Genomic DNA, 14,370 nt, shown 5'->3' with positions numbered 1-14,370 from the left:
GGCCACGGTTGTCAAACTGTGGAAAGAAACAAGATGGACAAATGGATAAGGAAGATCTGGTCCATATGGACTGTGGAGTATTATGCCTCCATCAGAAAGGATGAATACACAACTATTGAAATACCATGAACAGGACAGGAAGAGATTATGCTGGAGACAATCAAGCAGAGAGAGTCAATTATATATGGTTTCACTTATTTGTGGAGCATCACAAATAACATGGAGGGCAAGGGGAGATGTAGGGGAGAAGGGAATTGAGGTAAATTGGAAGGGAAGGTGAACCTTGAGAGACTATGTACTCTGAAAACCAATCTGAGGGTTTTGAATGGTTGTGGGATGGGTAATTGGGAATACTAGCTGGTGGATATTAGAGAGGACATGGATAGCATCGTGCACTTGGTGTAGTGCAAAAACAATAAATACCGCCACACTCAAAAGAAATTAAAAAAAAAGAAAGTAAACAATAAACTGGTAACTTAAATAAAAAAAAATTACTGTGTACCAAAAATTCTTGTATACCTTCCCATTTTATTTTTGTTGTTTTTATTTAAATATAATTGATATACAGTGTTATATTAGTTTTGGATGTACAATAAAATAAATCAACAATTCTAAAAAACAAACAAAACAATAACAACAACAACAAAACTGGCCCTTTCAAAAGCAGTTGAAGACCTACAGTGAAAAGGAAATAATTATATTTTATTATCTATACTTATTAAAATGACATGAAATTAGAGTCTAACTGAGTTCTCCATTTCTGGAATCAATGAGAAGACACGACATTGTCTTCCTTAAATGTCTAGAAATGTTGACCAGGAAATGATAGAGAAGGGACTTTCTGTATGGGTTAGTCTTTTCTGACCCATAAGGAAAAGACGCTGGGAAAGGACTATCACCCACATGATGACATACCTCTGAGAGCTGATAATACCCAAGATGCCTCACTGTTTCTTGAGATCTCTAGATATTGCATTGGAAATAGCAAAACTTTGCCATCACTGGAGAAATGTTAATCTAAATGATGCTACACCTAACATCATTTCTCATTTCTTTGTATACAAAGGGGACGTGGGAAATTAACACACAAGACAACCTAAGTTCTTGACTAATCAAAGAGGGCTCTTTTTCTGTCCTTACTGGGTCTTAGTCCCTAAAGCCATAGGACTCAAATGTCATGAGAGAGGGACTGCTGTTTCAGTGAATCCAACTTCTGTGATGTCACAAAGGTTTGAACTCAAAGCAACCACTCCTTTTCAACCCACACCTGATCACTATTCTAGGATGGAGTGGTCATGGGTGGGCTTAGAGGCTCCCAAGCCCTCCCAAACCACAGGAGCTGCTTGGATCTCTCACGAAGGCAGTTATGAAGTGAATCGGTGTCATGTTTTCCATGGTCGAATTCGTAGTCTTTGGGTATGACTATCACCACCAGCCTCTGGACCCCGGTGAAAGGCAAGAATCCACCATTCCATCTTACCCATGATAGGACAAGAAAGATTCAGGCGTCAATCAATGACTCAGGGGTGGAACTCCACGCCCCGCACATGTCTATGGTCCTCCCACTCAATCAGGGAGCTTCTGACCAGAAAAAGTGCCATTAAGTAAAATTCCCAGGGAACACACAAAACCATGCCAAAGATATGTCTGGAGTCTTCAACCGTGAGGAAATGAGTAAACCTAGTGTCTCCAGACACCGTGCCAAAACGGTCTCCCAATCTTCAAAAGTGACCAAGCACAAGGACAGACCCTACACCCGAGAACCAGAGGCCCAGTTCGGACTCATGTACTTGGAGTCCACAGGAGCAAGCGCAGAGCTTGTTGGAAGAGAACCATAACCCAAGTGAAATCATTTGAATGACTTTCGTGCACGTTTCAGGATGACAACATGTATCTCCAAAAGGAAGCAAGGATGAGAATTTGAATGTTGCAGAACCTTGAGCATTCCCACAGGTTGGTGCAGCTTCCCTCTGGGAAATTGAATGGAGATGTGTCAGCACAAGCCTGCCTTAACCCTCTCATGACCATCCCCAAATTGTTCATGTGATAAACAAACAGTGCCTCTTTTGGAAAATGGGCATGTTCTAATGGAACCAGGAGAGAATGAACAATGTGAAAACAAAGGGACACTAGAGCGGGACAGACAGCAAATGCTACAGGTTGGTGAGGAGATACAGGAAGACAAAGATAACTGAATGAACAGGGGAGCTCAGACTGACGGTCTGGCATTTCAGGATCATGGGAGTTGCTCTGTACCTGGATTCATTCTATAGGGACCTAAATCCAAATTAAATAAACCATCCTCTGGCCCCAGTCAATACTTGTACACTGTTTTTTGTTTGTTTATTTGTTTTTGTTTTTTGCCAAAATATCGGCATGCATGTATACGACTGACAGACAGGGAGATCACAATAGGGGATGGAGCTGGAGAGGGTGTAGCTGACTTGCCCCAGAGCAGGGAACCTGAAACCAGAGTTGATTCCATGACCCTGGGCACATGAGTTGAGCTGAAGGCGGCCTCTGTACTGATGGACACACCAAAGGACCCAATCTTTGTCTTCTTAATACATCCTATTTCTAGACAAGAACCAGTGCTCTGTCATTGTACAGAAATGCAGGGGATACAGATTTTCCTTTGGGCTGGTGTTGCATGCTCTATCCAACCTCATTCAAGAATGGGTATATCTTGTCTTCTTGAAGACCGTGACTTGGCTATGGACAAACAATTCTCCCGAGCATATTTCGGTTAAGAGAATTCCTCCCTTGCTATATTTTGCAGGGGGGAATGTCACTATGTCTTGTGATGCACTGCTTCTGTTGACATAGATGGGACACTTCTGTGTCTCTGAATCTGGATCTCTGTTTCTGCTCCCAGATGAGGGACATTTTCAGCTCTGATTTCTCAAAGACATGTTCAGCACTATTTTTTCTCTCTCACTCCTAGTTCTCTTAAATTAGGCACCTCTTTCCTTTCTGAGGAGTTGATGACCTCCCTAAGCTCATAGTCAAATTCCACCATTCCTTTTTCTCTCTCTGGATTTGCTTCTGTTTTTTCCAGTATTTGTCTTCTAGATTATCAATTTGATCCTCTGCTTCTGCCAACTTCCTGGCCATTCAGACTTTCTGCTGGTCGAAACCACTGGCATAAGGATGCATGCTCCTTTTGGGTTCCCAGTGTGCACTCTCCTGTGCCTTCACTCCTTGGATTATCTCACTGCCCTCTGAAGCACCAATACCCTGTCTCCCCTAATCACGTCTCTAGTCTTCTCCCAAAGTCTCTGCGACTTCTTTTATCTTTTGCTGTGGCATTCACTTTGTAGCCTGCAGGTCTCCATGTTGCACTTGATATAGTAATCTTTTAGTTGTCTTGCTGGCTAAAGAGAAGCCTGGAGTTCCCAGACACTACTAACATCTCACTGTCCTCCAAAAGCACCACGGACTCTTTCCCAGCCATAACCAAGAATGAATTCTTTCCACTTGCCTCATGGAGCATGATTGTGGAAAGCATAGGGCTATGTCACATCTATCAGTCTCAGAGAGACAAATAACATATGATTTTGCTCTCTCATGCTAGTCAAGGAGCATGTGAATATGCAAGGGAAAAGGGGACAAACAATACTCCTCTAACCAGGCTCTTAAAATTTGGTGTTTTTTTGAAGGCAAGTTAGTGAGAATATGAGTTTATAAGAGAGGACTTAATGGGACATTCCTTGCAGGAAATGTGCCTGAAAGTAATGGAATGTGAGTTTTCAAGGCATATCAAATTGAATTGCTATCCATAAAGGAAAGAAATATAACTACTTGATATATCATTATAATTGTTATGTGAAACACACAGACAACATACATACACACACACACACACACACACACACACACACACACACAAATAAGACACACAAAAGATGGGGAAGATGGGAGGAATCGCACGGAAGTAAGCAAACCCAAAGAAAAATACCATAAATGGGAAAGGCACTGAGAATCCAAGTCAAAAAAACAACGAAAATGAGAAAGTTAAGTCTGTACCCATCAATAATTAGTTGAAGTATTCAGGACTAAATACTCCTATTCCTATAAACACGTTGTTGGAAAGATGAAAATTGAAAAAAAAAAAGGCAAAAAAGACCAACAAGAAAACAAACAAACAGACAAACTAACAAAACAAAACCAGCTCGACCTTATGTTAGCCATAGGAGATTCTTCGACTATAAAGATACAATAGCTTGGAAGTTAAGGATTTGGGTAAACATAGGTATTGCAATTGAAAAGATAAGAGAACCAATCCATTGGTGCCTATGGCAGATAGAGAAATTTTATGCCTTCAAGAGACATAATATTACCAGAAGGTGTTTTGTCTTGATTGAGCATCATAACTTCAGAAACTTGGAAGAATTGCCAACAGATACACCACCAACTTGGTTGTATTTAAATGTTGGAAGCATATTAACAGAACAGAAGGGAGTTGGGGACCACCATCCAAAATTTTGAGGACGATGATATCCACTTGTAACACAGGACAAATCATGCAGAGGGATAGGTGGGAAGGAATAACAGACGTCATCATGGGCTCTCTAGACCACCTGAGCATAGGAGAAACATGCATAAGATTGTGTCTCGGAAAACCATAAGAGAAGTCTTCCCAAGGGCAGACCTAACATTGTCTATCAGATCCTGTGCTGAAGTAAAAACCCAGTAATAATTAATAGAAGAGAATTCATATCCTTTCTTGTATACTTATGACCACAAAGATATGAAAAAGGAAAGAAATCACTTATGAATGGGAAACACAGCCACACACTAATAGGTGGAAAACACAAACACTCCCAAACAATCAATGCCTCAAAGAAGGACAATCAAAAGGAAAATCATAAGGTACTTTCAACAAATGAAAGAAAAGAAACTTATGAGATGATGCCAAAACATTCTTTGGGGAAAGAATATAGGGCTAAATGTGTTTATTTTTAAAAATTCAAAGCACCGAATAAAAGCAACCTAACCGATGGCATAAGGAACTAGAAAAAGAAGAAATGGAATCCAAAGTGAACAGAAAAAGAGAGATAATATATATGATCATTGGAATAAAAGAAATACAAACAAAACAATAGAAAAAAATCTGGAGAACTCAATTATCAGTTTTGAAAACTTTAACAAACAGGAATAGCCATTACCTGGATTAAACAGAGAGAATAGCATACAGATGGAATTATAAGATCATATGAAAACTGATAGAAAGGAAAAAAAAATAACCTAAATGACACATCTACACAATTATTCCAGCAAATCCAACACTGAGAAAAAGGATAAAATTCCAACACTGAGAAAAAGGCTAAATTCCAAGACACATATCAAATCAGGAACACATATTAAGCCAGGAACCCTACAAAACCTTAGCTCTCTAGTAGTGACTAAAGCGTTTGAAGCAGTAATCCAACACCTCCCAACACACAGAAGGTCATATCCAAATCATTTTTCTGGTCAACATTTCTAGACATTTGATGAAGGCAATGTCGTTTCTTCTCATCAAATCCACAAATGGAGGAGGCGGGTAGACTGTAATTTACAAGTATGAACACCCAATTCAGATAAGGACATTATAGGAAACAAATTCCATGCCATTTTCATAAGAAAAATATAATTTTTCTTTTTCTCTGTCTATCTTTACCTGCTTTTGAAAGGGCCAGTTTGTTTTTATTTTAATTTTTTGTTCTGTTGAGGAAATAGGCCTATCATCCATCATTCGATTTTGACAAGTATTCACGGATGCTTTAGTTCCATATATGACCTAGAGTTCATCCTAAAACTCTAAGATGTTCCACAACTCCTCAACACCCATTAGCCAGTTCCCTCATTTCCTGCATGTCTTTCTTTTCTGTAACCTCAGAGTACTGAGTCACTTCTGGTTTGTCTCCTTCTGTGACTTCTTCCCCTTCCATCTCCCCTTCTTTCTACTAAGGCCCATGGTATTCATCCTGGGGCACATATGAGAGAAGACATATTATATTTCCCTTTGTCTGCTTGCCTTTTTCATTTGGCATCCTGTGACATGCATGTCAATGCAAGTACCAGGGGTTCATCCTCTCTGATGGCAGAGGAATACTCTGTTGCCAATGTGGACAACTCCTTCTTTATCCAATAGTCCTTGTGAGGGCAATGCAACTCAATCCACAGTTCTGATCTATTGGGCCTTGCAGGCCATCCTTATAAGCCGTTCATTTTCCTCTGATTAATGAGAAGTAGTCAACATGGCTATACCCATTACCACAGCAGGTAGAGTTAACTACAAGGAGTGCTCTCATGGGTTCTTCCTTAAAGGTTAGTTATCATGCAGAATGTCAATCTTCTTGAAGCATTTGAAAAGCTGTCCAAGGTAAAGCCTGGTAGATAGAGCCCTAATCCCTTATGAATAGTGTTTCTTAACACAAGGAGATGAGGACACAGACAGCATAATACATACATATTCTAACATTTATCCTTGAAAAAGGACTTTCCGTCCCTTAGTCATTACTGATCCATAGGTAAAGATGCTGAACAAGGACTCTGTTACCCACAGGATGACAAACATCACAGAGAGCTGATGATACCCAGGGCCTCACTGTTTATTGAGATCTCTAGACATTGCAGTGGAAAGAGGAAAACCTTGCCATCTCTGGAGAAATGTTGGCGTAAAAAAAAAAAAAAGTTATGCTGTACATCATTTTCTTTTCTATTTTTATAGAAAGGGAAAGTGGAAATTAACACATAGAAAATCTGAGTTCTTAATCAGGCTCAGGGCTCTTTTTAGCCCTTTTCTGGCTTCCTACCTAAAGCCATAGGACTCAAAGTTTATGAGAGAGGAACTGCTGCTTCAGTTAAGACATCTTCTCTGATGTCACAAAGCTTTGAGGTCATAGCAACCCCTCCTCCCCAAACCACGCCTGATCTACACTTGGATGTTGTAGTCATGAATGGTTCAAGAGGATCCACAGCTCCCCCAAATACTGTAGCCGCCTGGGTCTCTAACCAAGTCAGTTTGAGAAGCGAGTCAGTGTAGCATTCTCCATGGCCAATTTTGTAGTATATTGTCGTGACAGTTACAAAAGCCATCTGGACTCCTGAGAAAGACAAGTATCCCCCAATCCATCTTACCCAATAAAGGCCAAGAAATAATCAGGTCTCAAAAAAGAGACAGGGAATGAACTCCATGTCCTGCATATGTTATGGTCCTCCATCCCAATCAGGGCACTTCTGACCAGGAAAAGTTCCACCCAAGGAAATCTCATAGGGAACACCTGCAACCCTGCCAAAGTTATGTCTGGAGTCTACAACAGCAAGGATATGGGTTCCTCTGGCATCTCAATAAATCATGACATAGGGCCTCCCAATCTTCAAAACTGACCAAGCACCAAAGTCAGACTCTACACCCTAGAACCTGAGTCCCAGGATGGACTCATTTACTTGGAGTCTACAGGAGCAAGCATGAAGCATGTTGGAGGAGACCTATAGCTTAAGGGAAGCCATCTGAATGACACTCTTGCTCGTTTCAAGATAAAAACGTGTATCTACAAAAGAAAAATGGAAGAGGACTCCAATGTTGCAGAACCTTGAGCATGCCCACAGGGTGGTGTAGCTACCCTCTGCAGAACTGAATTGAGATATGGCAGCACAAGCCTTCCTTAACCTTCTCATTACCATCCCCCAAATGGTTTCAGGTAATAACCAAACGGTGCTTCTTGCAGAAGATGGGCATGTTCTAATGGAACCAGGAAAGGATAAACAATGTCACAACAAAGGGCCACTATACTGGGACAGACAGTGGGTGATACAGGTTGGTGAGGAGGTAAAGGAAGACAAAGAACAGGAGAATGGACAAGGGAGCACAGAGTGAATGCCTGGCACTTTAAGATGGTGGGAGGTGCTCTCTACCTGCCTGCATTCCATAGGGACATAAGTCCAAACCAACAACAAGACAGAAGAAATGTAAATTAAGGAGTAAACCCCATTTACAATTGCACCCAAAACCATAAGATACCTAGGAATAAACCTAAACAAAGAGACACAGTATCTATACTCAGAAAACTATAAAGTACTCATGAAAGAAATTGAGGAAGACACAAAGAAATGGAAAAATGTTCCATGCTCCTGGATTGGCAGAATATATATAGTGAAAATGCCTATGCTACCTAAGGCGATCTACACATTTAATGCAATTCCTATCAAAGTACTATCCATCTTTTTCAAAGAAATAGAACAAATAATTCTAAAATTTATATGGAACCAGAAAAGACCTCGAATAGCCAAAGGGATATTGAAAAAGAAAACCAACGTTGGTGGCATCACAATTCCAGACTTCAAGCGCTATTACAAAGCTGTCATCATCAAGACAGCATGGTACTGGCACAAAAAGAGACACATAGATCAATGGAACAGAATAGAGAGCCTAGAAATAGACCCTCAACTCTATGGTCAACTAATCTTCAAAAAGCAGGAAAGAATGTCCAATGGAAAAAAGACGGCCTCTTCAATAAATGGTGCTGTGAAAATTGGACAGCCACATGCAGAAAAATTAAATTGGACCATTTCCTTACACCACACACAAAAATAGACTCAAAATGGATGAAGGACCTCAATGTGAGAAAGGAATCCATCAAAATCCTTGAGGAGACCACAGGCAGCAACCTCTTCGACCTCTGCCACAGCAACATCTTCCTAGGAAAAATGCCAAAGGCAAGGGCAGCAAGGGCAAAAATGAACTATTGGGATTTCATCAAGATCAAAAGCTTTTGCACAGCAAAGGAAACAGTTAACAAAATCAAAAGACAACTGACAGAATGGGAGAAGATATTTGCAAACGACATATCAGATAAAGGACTAGTGTCCAGAATCTATAAAGAACTTAGCAAACTCAACACCCAAAGAACAAATAATCCAATCAAGAAATGGGCAGAGGACATGAACAGACATTTCTGCAAAGAAGACATCCAGATGGCCAACAGACACATGAAAAAGTGCTCCATATCACTCAGCATCAGGGAAATACAAATCAAAACCACAATGCGATATCACCTCACACCAGTCAGAATGGCTAAAATCAACAAGTCAGGAAATGACAGATGCTGGCGAGGATGTGGAGAAAGGGGAACCCTCCTACACTGTTGGTTGGAATGCAAGCTGGTGCAGCCACTCTGGAAAACAGCATGGAGGTTCCTCAAAATGTTGAAAATAGAACTGCCCTATGACCCAGGAATTGCACTATTGGGTATTTACTTTAAAGATACAAGCGTAGTGATCCAAAGGGGCACGTGCACCCGAATGTTTATAGCAGCAATGTCCACAATAGCCAAACTATGGAAAGAACCTAGATGTCCATCAACAGATGAATGGATCAAGAAGATGTGGTATATATACACAATGGAATACTATGCAGCCATCAAAAGAAATGAAATCTTGCCATTTGCGACAACATGGATGGAACTAGAGCATATCATGCTTAGCGAAATAGGTCAAGCAGAGAAAGACAACTATCATATGATCTCCCTGATATGAGGAAGTGGTGATGCAACACGGAGCTTAAGTGGGTATGAGAAGAATAAATGAAACAAGATGGGATTGGGAGGGAGACAAACCATAAGTGACTCTTAATCTCACAAAACAAATTGAGGGTTGCTGGGGGGAGGGGGTTTTGGAGAAGGGTGTGGGATTATGGACATTGGGGAGGGTATGTGCTTTGGTGAGTGCTGTGAAGTGTGTAAACCTGGTGATTCACAGACCTGTACCCCTGGGGATAAAAATATATGTTTATAAAAAATAAAAATTATATAAAAAAATAAAATAAATAAAATACTAGAAACAAAAAAAAAATAAAAATAAACAATACTCTGGTCCTAGTAAATCATTGTAAACATTTTAAAAATTATTTATGTCCAACAATATACATGAACGTACTTGAGAGAGAAACAGAATGATCACACTTCCGGGTTGGAGATATGGTGGGAAATCAGAGTTGCCCTTGAACAGGGAACTCGAGACCAGAGACAAGGCCATGACCCTGGTATCATGAGCTAAGCTGAAGGCCGTTTCTGAACTGATGGACACACCCCAGGACCCAATCTTTGTCTTCTTAATACCTCAGAGTTCTATAAAGAATCACTGCTCTGTCATTGTTCAGAAATGCAGGGTATACACATTTTGGCTTGGGCTGGTGTTGATTGTTCTATCCGACCTGCTTTGAGAGCTGGTATAACTGTTCGCCTTGAAGTCAGTGACTTGGCTATGGAAAAACTACTCTCGCACACATTTTTTGCATTACGACAATAACTCCTTTGCTATTTTTTGCATGGGGGATGACACTGTATTGTATTGCTCTGAATCTGTTGATGGTGATGGGAGTACTCTCTGCCTCTTAATATGGAGCTCTGTTTCTAATCAAGATCAGGGACATTTTCAGCTCTGATACTCAAAGAAATATTTGGCCTTCTTTATTCTTTCACTCCTAGGTGTGCAAGAATAGGCACCTCTTTTTTTTTTTTCCATTGGAGTTGATGATTTCCATAAGCTTATTGTCATGTTCCATCATTTTTCCTTCTCTCTTTCACTTACCTTCCATTATTTTCCAGTATTTTTCTACCACGTCACTAATTGTATCCTCTGCTTCTGCCAGCTTCTTGGCCTTGCAACCAGTCTGCTACCAATCTTATTATCAGAGACCCTAGATTTTATTTTTTTTATCACTTTTATCTCTGTGGTAGGAGACTCCCTGCAGTCTTCTGTCTTTTTCTATGTACAGTGAGTATTCTGGATATTGCTTTCAATCCCTCATCGGGCTTGTTACATTTAAAAGTTTAACTTTGATTGCCTTGCTATGATCATTTCTAATTCTTTTCCTCAGCATCAATTGAGTCTTCCATCTTTGCATTGGATCCAGGTCTCTGTCTTCTTCTCTTTATTCACAAAGCCCATTCTGTTTTCTACCCTTAGGGTAATGCCTTTAGGATGAAGAGATCATGGGGTGGCCAAGGTCTGGCCATTGAGGAAGTCTCGGGTGCATACCCTCTGTTTTTGTGTTGTGGCTGTCCCCTGACATTAAGACAGTCATCTGCAGGGTCTCTCCTTGCATGCCATTTTAGTGTTTCTGTGCTGAATATGGTGTGGTTTAGTTTTGTGTGCACTGGTTTGCCTAAGAAAGGATACGTTCAACCAACTCAACAGACAAACACCTGCAGAATGCTGTGTTTTAAAGAGAGCATGGTAGAAGGGCTTTCTTCTAGTCCCTTACTGGAGAGTCTGTTCTCCTTTGGGTAAGCAACTTGGACTGAGAAAGACAGTCTCCACAGTGTTCCATGGTTTGGACTTCGTTTTTGTACGTGAGGCAGCTAATGTCCTCACCGTCCTGTCTTTGCCAGTAGTTCGGTCTTTATGCTGTTTGTGCTAGAGCCCCAAATTACTTTTGCCCCATCAAATCATCTCCACGAGCCGTGCCTCTCACAGATACACTGCCAGAAACCACCATCTTCCTTCTGTCTCTGCTGGAACTGTCTCTGATCTTGATTTCCAGGCTGTTTGCACCTGGTTGTTTGTTGGTGTCCTCTAAGGGGAAAGACAGTTTTCTCTCAAATCGATATCTGCCAAGACTGATGATCTGAAAACTCCAGACTCAACACCCTTTGTTGGCAAGGACTTGTACCATTCAGATAAGCTGCTGGTTAGAGAAAGTGGCATTGGGAAACATGCTACCTGTGGGTTCCCAGTGTTCTCATCTCTCCTGTGCCTTTGCTTTTGCATTGGCTTACTGCTGTCTGAAGCACCACTGCCTACTTCTCCCTAAGCCATGTCTCCAATTTTCTCCCATAGTCTCTTTGACTTCTTTTCTCTTTTGCTGTAGAGTTTGGTCTGTAGGCTTCAGGTCAATTTCCACCAAGTCACAGTTGATGTAGTCATCTTCCAGTTGTGTTCATGGCTGATGACAAGCCTGGAGTTCCCAGAGACTACTAACATCTTATTATCTTCCAAAGGCATCACAGACTCTTACCCAGCCATAAGGAAGAATAAATTCTTGCCAATTGCCTCATGTGGCAATGTTGTGGAGAGCATTGGACTATGTCACATCTCTGAGTCTCAGAAAGACAAATAACGTATGATTTCACCCCATTATGGTAGTAAAGAAACATGTGAAAAAGCAGGGGGAAATGGACAAGCAATACTACTCTTAAACTTTTGTCTTCCTTTGTAGGCATGTTAGTGGGAATACGTGTTTATAAAACAGGACAAAATGGGACATTCTTTGCAGGAATTGTGGCTGAAAGTGATGGAATGTGAGTTTTCAATGCACATGAATTTGATAATCTATCCATAAAATGCCAAATTCCTATCTCTTGAAATTTTATTATAAGTGTCATGTGAGAGGATACAAGATGATGGGCAAGTAAGAGGAGGTGCCATTTCAACCTGTACTCCAAAGTGAAGTGATTTCCTACCAAAGAATTCTGATTACCCATGAAAACAGCCTGAGATCAGAATTATATATGTCTGGATCTCTGCCAGCGCAGAAGTCATCAGTGGGCAGGTAAAGTGGAGTGAGAACGTTGGACTGTTTTTGAAATAAACAAAAGTTCAAGGGACCCACCTAAGGCCACCAATTGGAAAGTAATAACCCAATACAAGAGTGTTCTGAGTCTGGGGACAAGCATTAACTTGGACTCTGGTTGAAAGCATTCAAAAAGTGCAAAGGATATTGAAGGTAAATTGTGTGAATCATGGCAGCTAAGGACAGGGGCTTAAGTCCCCACACCCAGTACAGATTCCCTGGTGCTGAGCCAATGAGAGTGTGTTGGAAAAACGATGTTTTGTTCCCTGAGCCAACAGCACACCCATGATCATGTGGTTTTCAGCTCCTGTTAGGGTCTTGGAGCCTCACCAAGCAGCAGAGCAATGAGACTTGCTAACAAAGCCTGAGACACCTGCACCCCTTACCATCCCCTGAGAAAGGTGTGCAAAGGCCCAGTCCATTGCTTAGACCCGTGCCATACTATCAGAACATGAGACACGCGTGCACCCCACACACTCTCCTGAGAGATGTGCGTGAAGGCCCAGGCTCATACTCTCGGACACGCACCCTTCTATCAGAGCCTGAGACATGCGTGACCCACACCCTCCCCTGAGAGAGTGCTTGCAAGCCCAGAACTCTTAGACAGAGAAAGACCAGGCTCTCCCAGCCAGGGCCAGCATGAAAATTTCAGTGTGGGATGGCAATTGGAACCTCTCTGATGGTCAGGAGATGCCTAGACAGACACTGCTGCAATGGTTTGGGTACAAGCAGAAGATTCTGTGCTCCCTGGGACTCCGACTCAAAATTTGCTCTGACAGCAGGAAAGGGCGAATTTATATAGGCTCTGCAGCACCCACATGTGAGAAGAATGAGGATTATCTCTGAGAGAGAGATCAGGGTGAGTTTGCATTCATCTCCAAAAGCCATCAAAAGCAGTCAAGGCAAGAGAGAAAAAAAAAAAAAAAAACTAAACAAACATAAAAACCTCCAAAGAATAAAGACCTGAAAAAAACAGGATTCCTCAGAGCCCATCCCATTGAGAGGGGTGGGAGAATTTAAATCAGGGAACATCATTGACTAAAACCCACCTGACAGGCCTCTGCCTCAGAAAACCAACCAGGAAAAAAAAAAAAAAAAAAAAGACTACAAGAGAACAACCACCGCTAATTCATAGACACAACTTTTATTTTTAACTCATTCCCACTATTCTGGTTGATTTGTATTATATAGATAATTTTTTAACCTATTTACCTTGAAACTGAGATGTCCAGTATTTCAAAATCCATATTAACGTTCTAACCTGAACATTTTGACACATACACATTTTTTTCATTTGCATTCTAATTTTGTAAAAAAATTATTTTAGTTTAGTCTAGTGTATTCCTTTTTCATTTTTATTTTCGAATGTTCATATAGAGTTAAGCTTCAAGGTAATCTTCTTTTCCCAAACAATGTTATCTTTTTTGGTAAAGAAATTATCTTTTTATTTTTTTAATTCATTTTTTATTTATTTTATAGTCATGTAAAATTCATATAAAAGTCACATAAAAGTCAAATAAAAGTCATATTCAGAGTCATAGCCAAGATGTTGGAATCATGAGTTGATCTGAAGGCCGCCTCTGAACTGATGGGCACAACCCGGGACCCAACCTTTGACTTCTGAATACCTCCTGGTTCTAGACAAGAACCGCTGCTCTGTCATCATTCAGATATGCAGGGGATAAGGATTTTGGCTTGGTCGGGTGTTGCTTGAGGTATTCGGCCTGCTTTGAGAGCTGGTATAGCTTTTCCTCTTGAAGTCAGTGACTGGGCTATGGACGAACTATTCTCCGAAGCCTATTTGCCTAAAG

The sequence above is a fragment of the Mustela nivalis genome, assembly GCF_964662115.1.
Source record: "Mustela nivalis genome assembly, chromosome: Y".
NCBI lineage: Eukaryota > Metazoa > Chordata > Mammalia > Carnivora > Mustelidae > Mustela > Mustela nivalis.
This window is presented reverse-complemented; position numbering follows the sequence as displayed.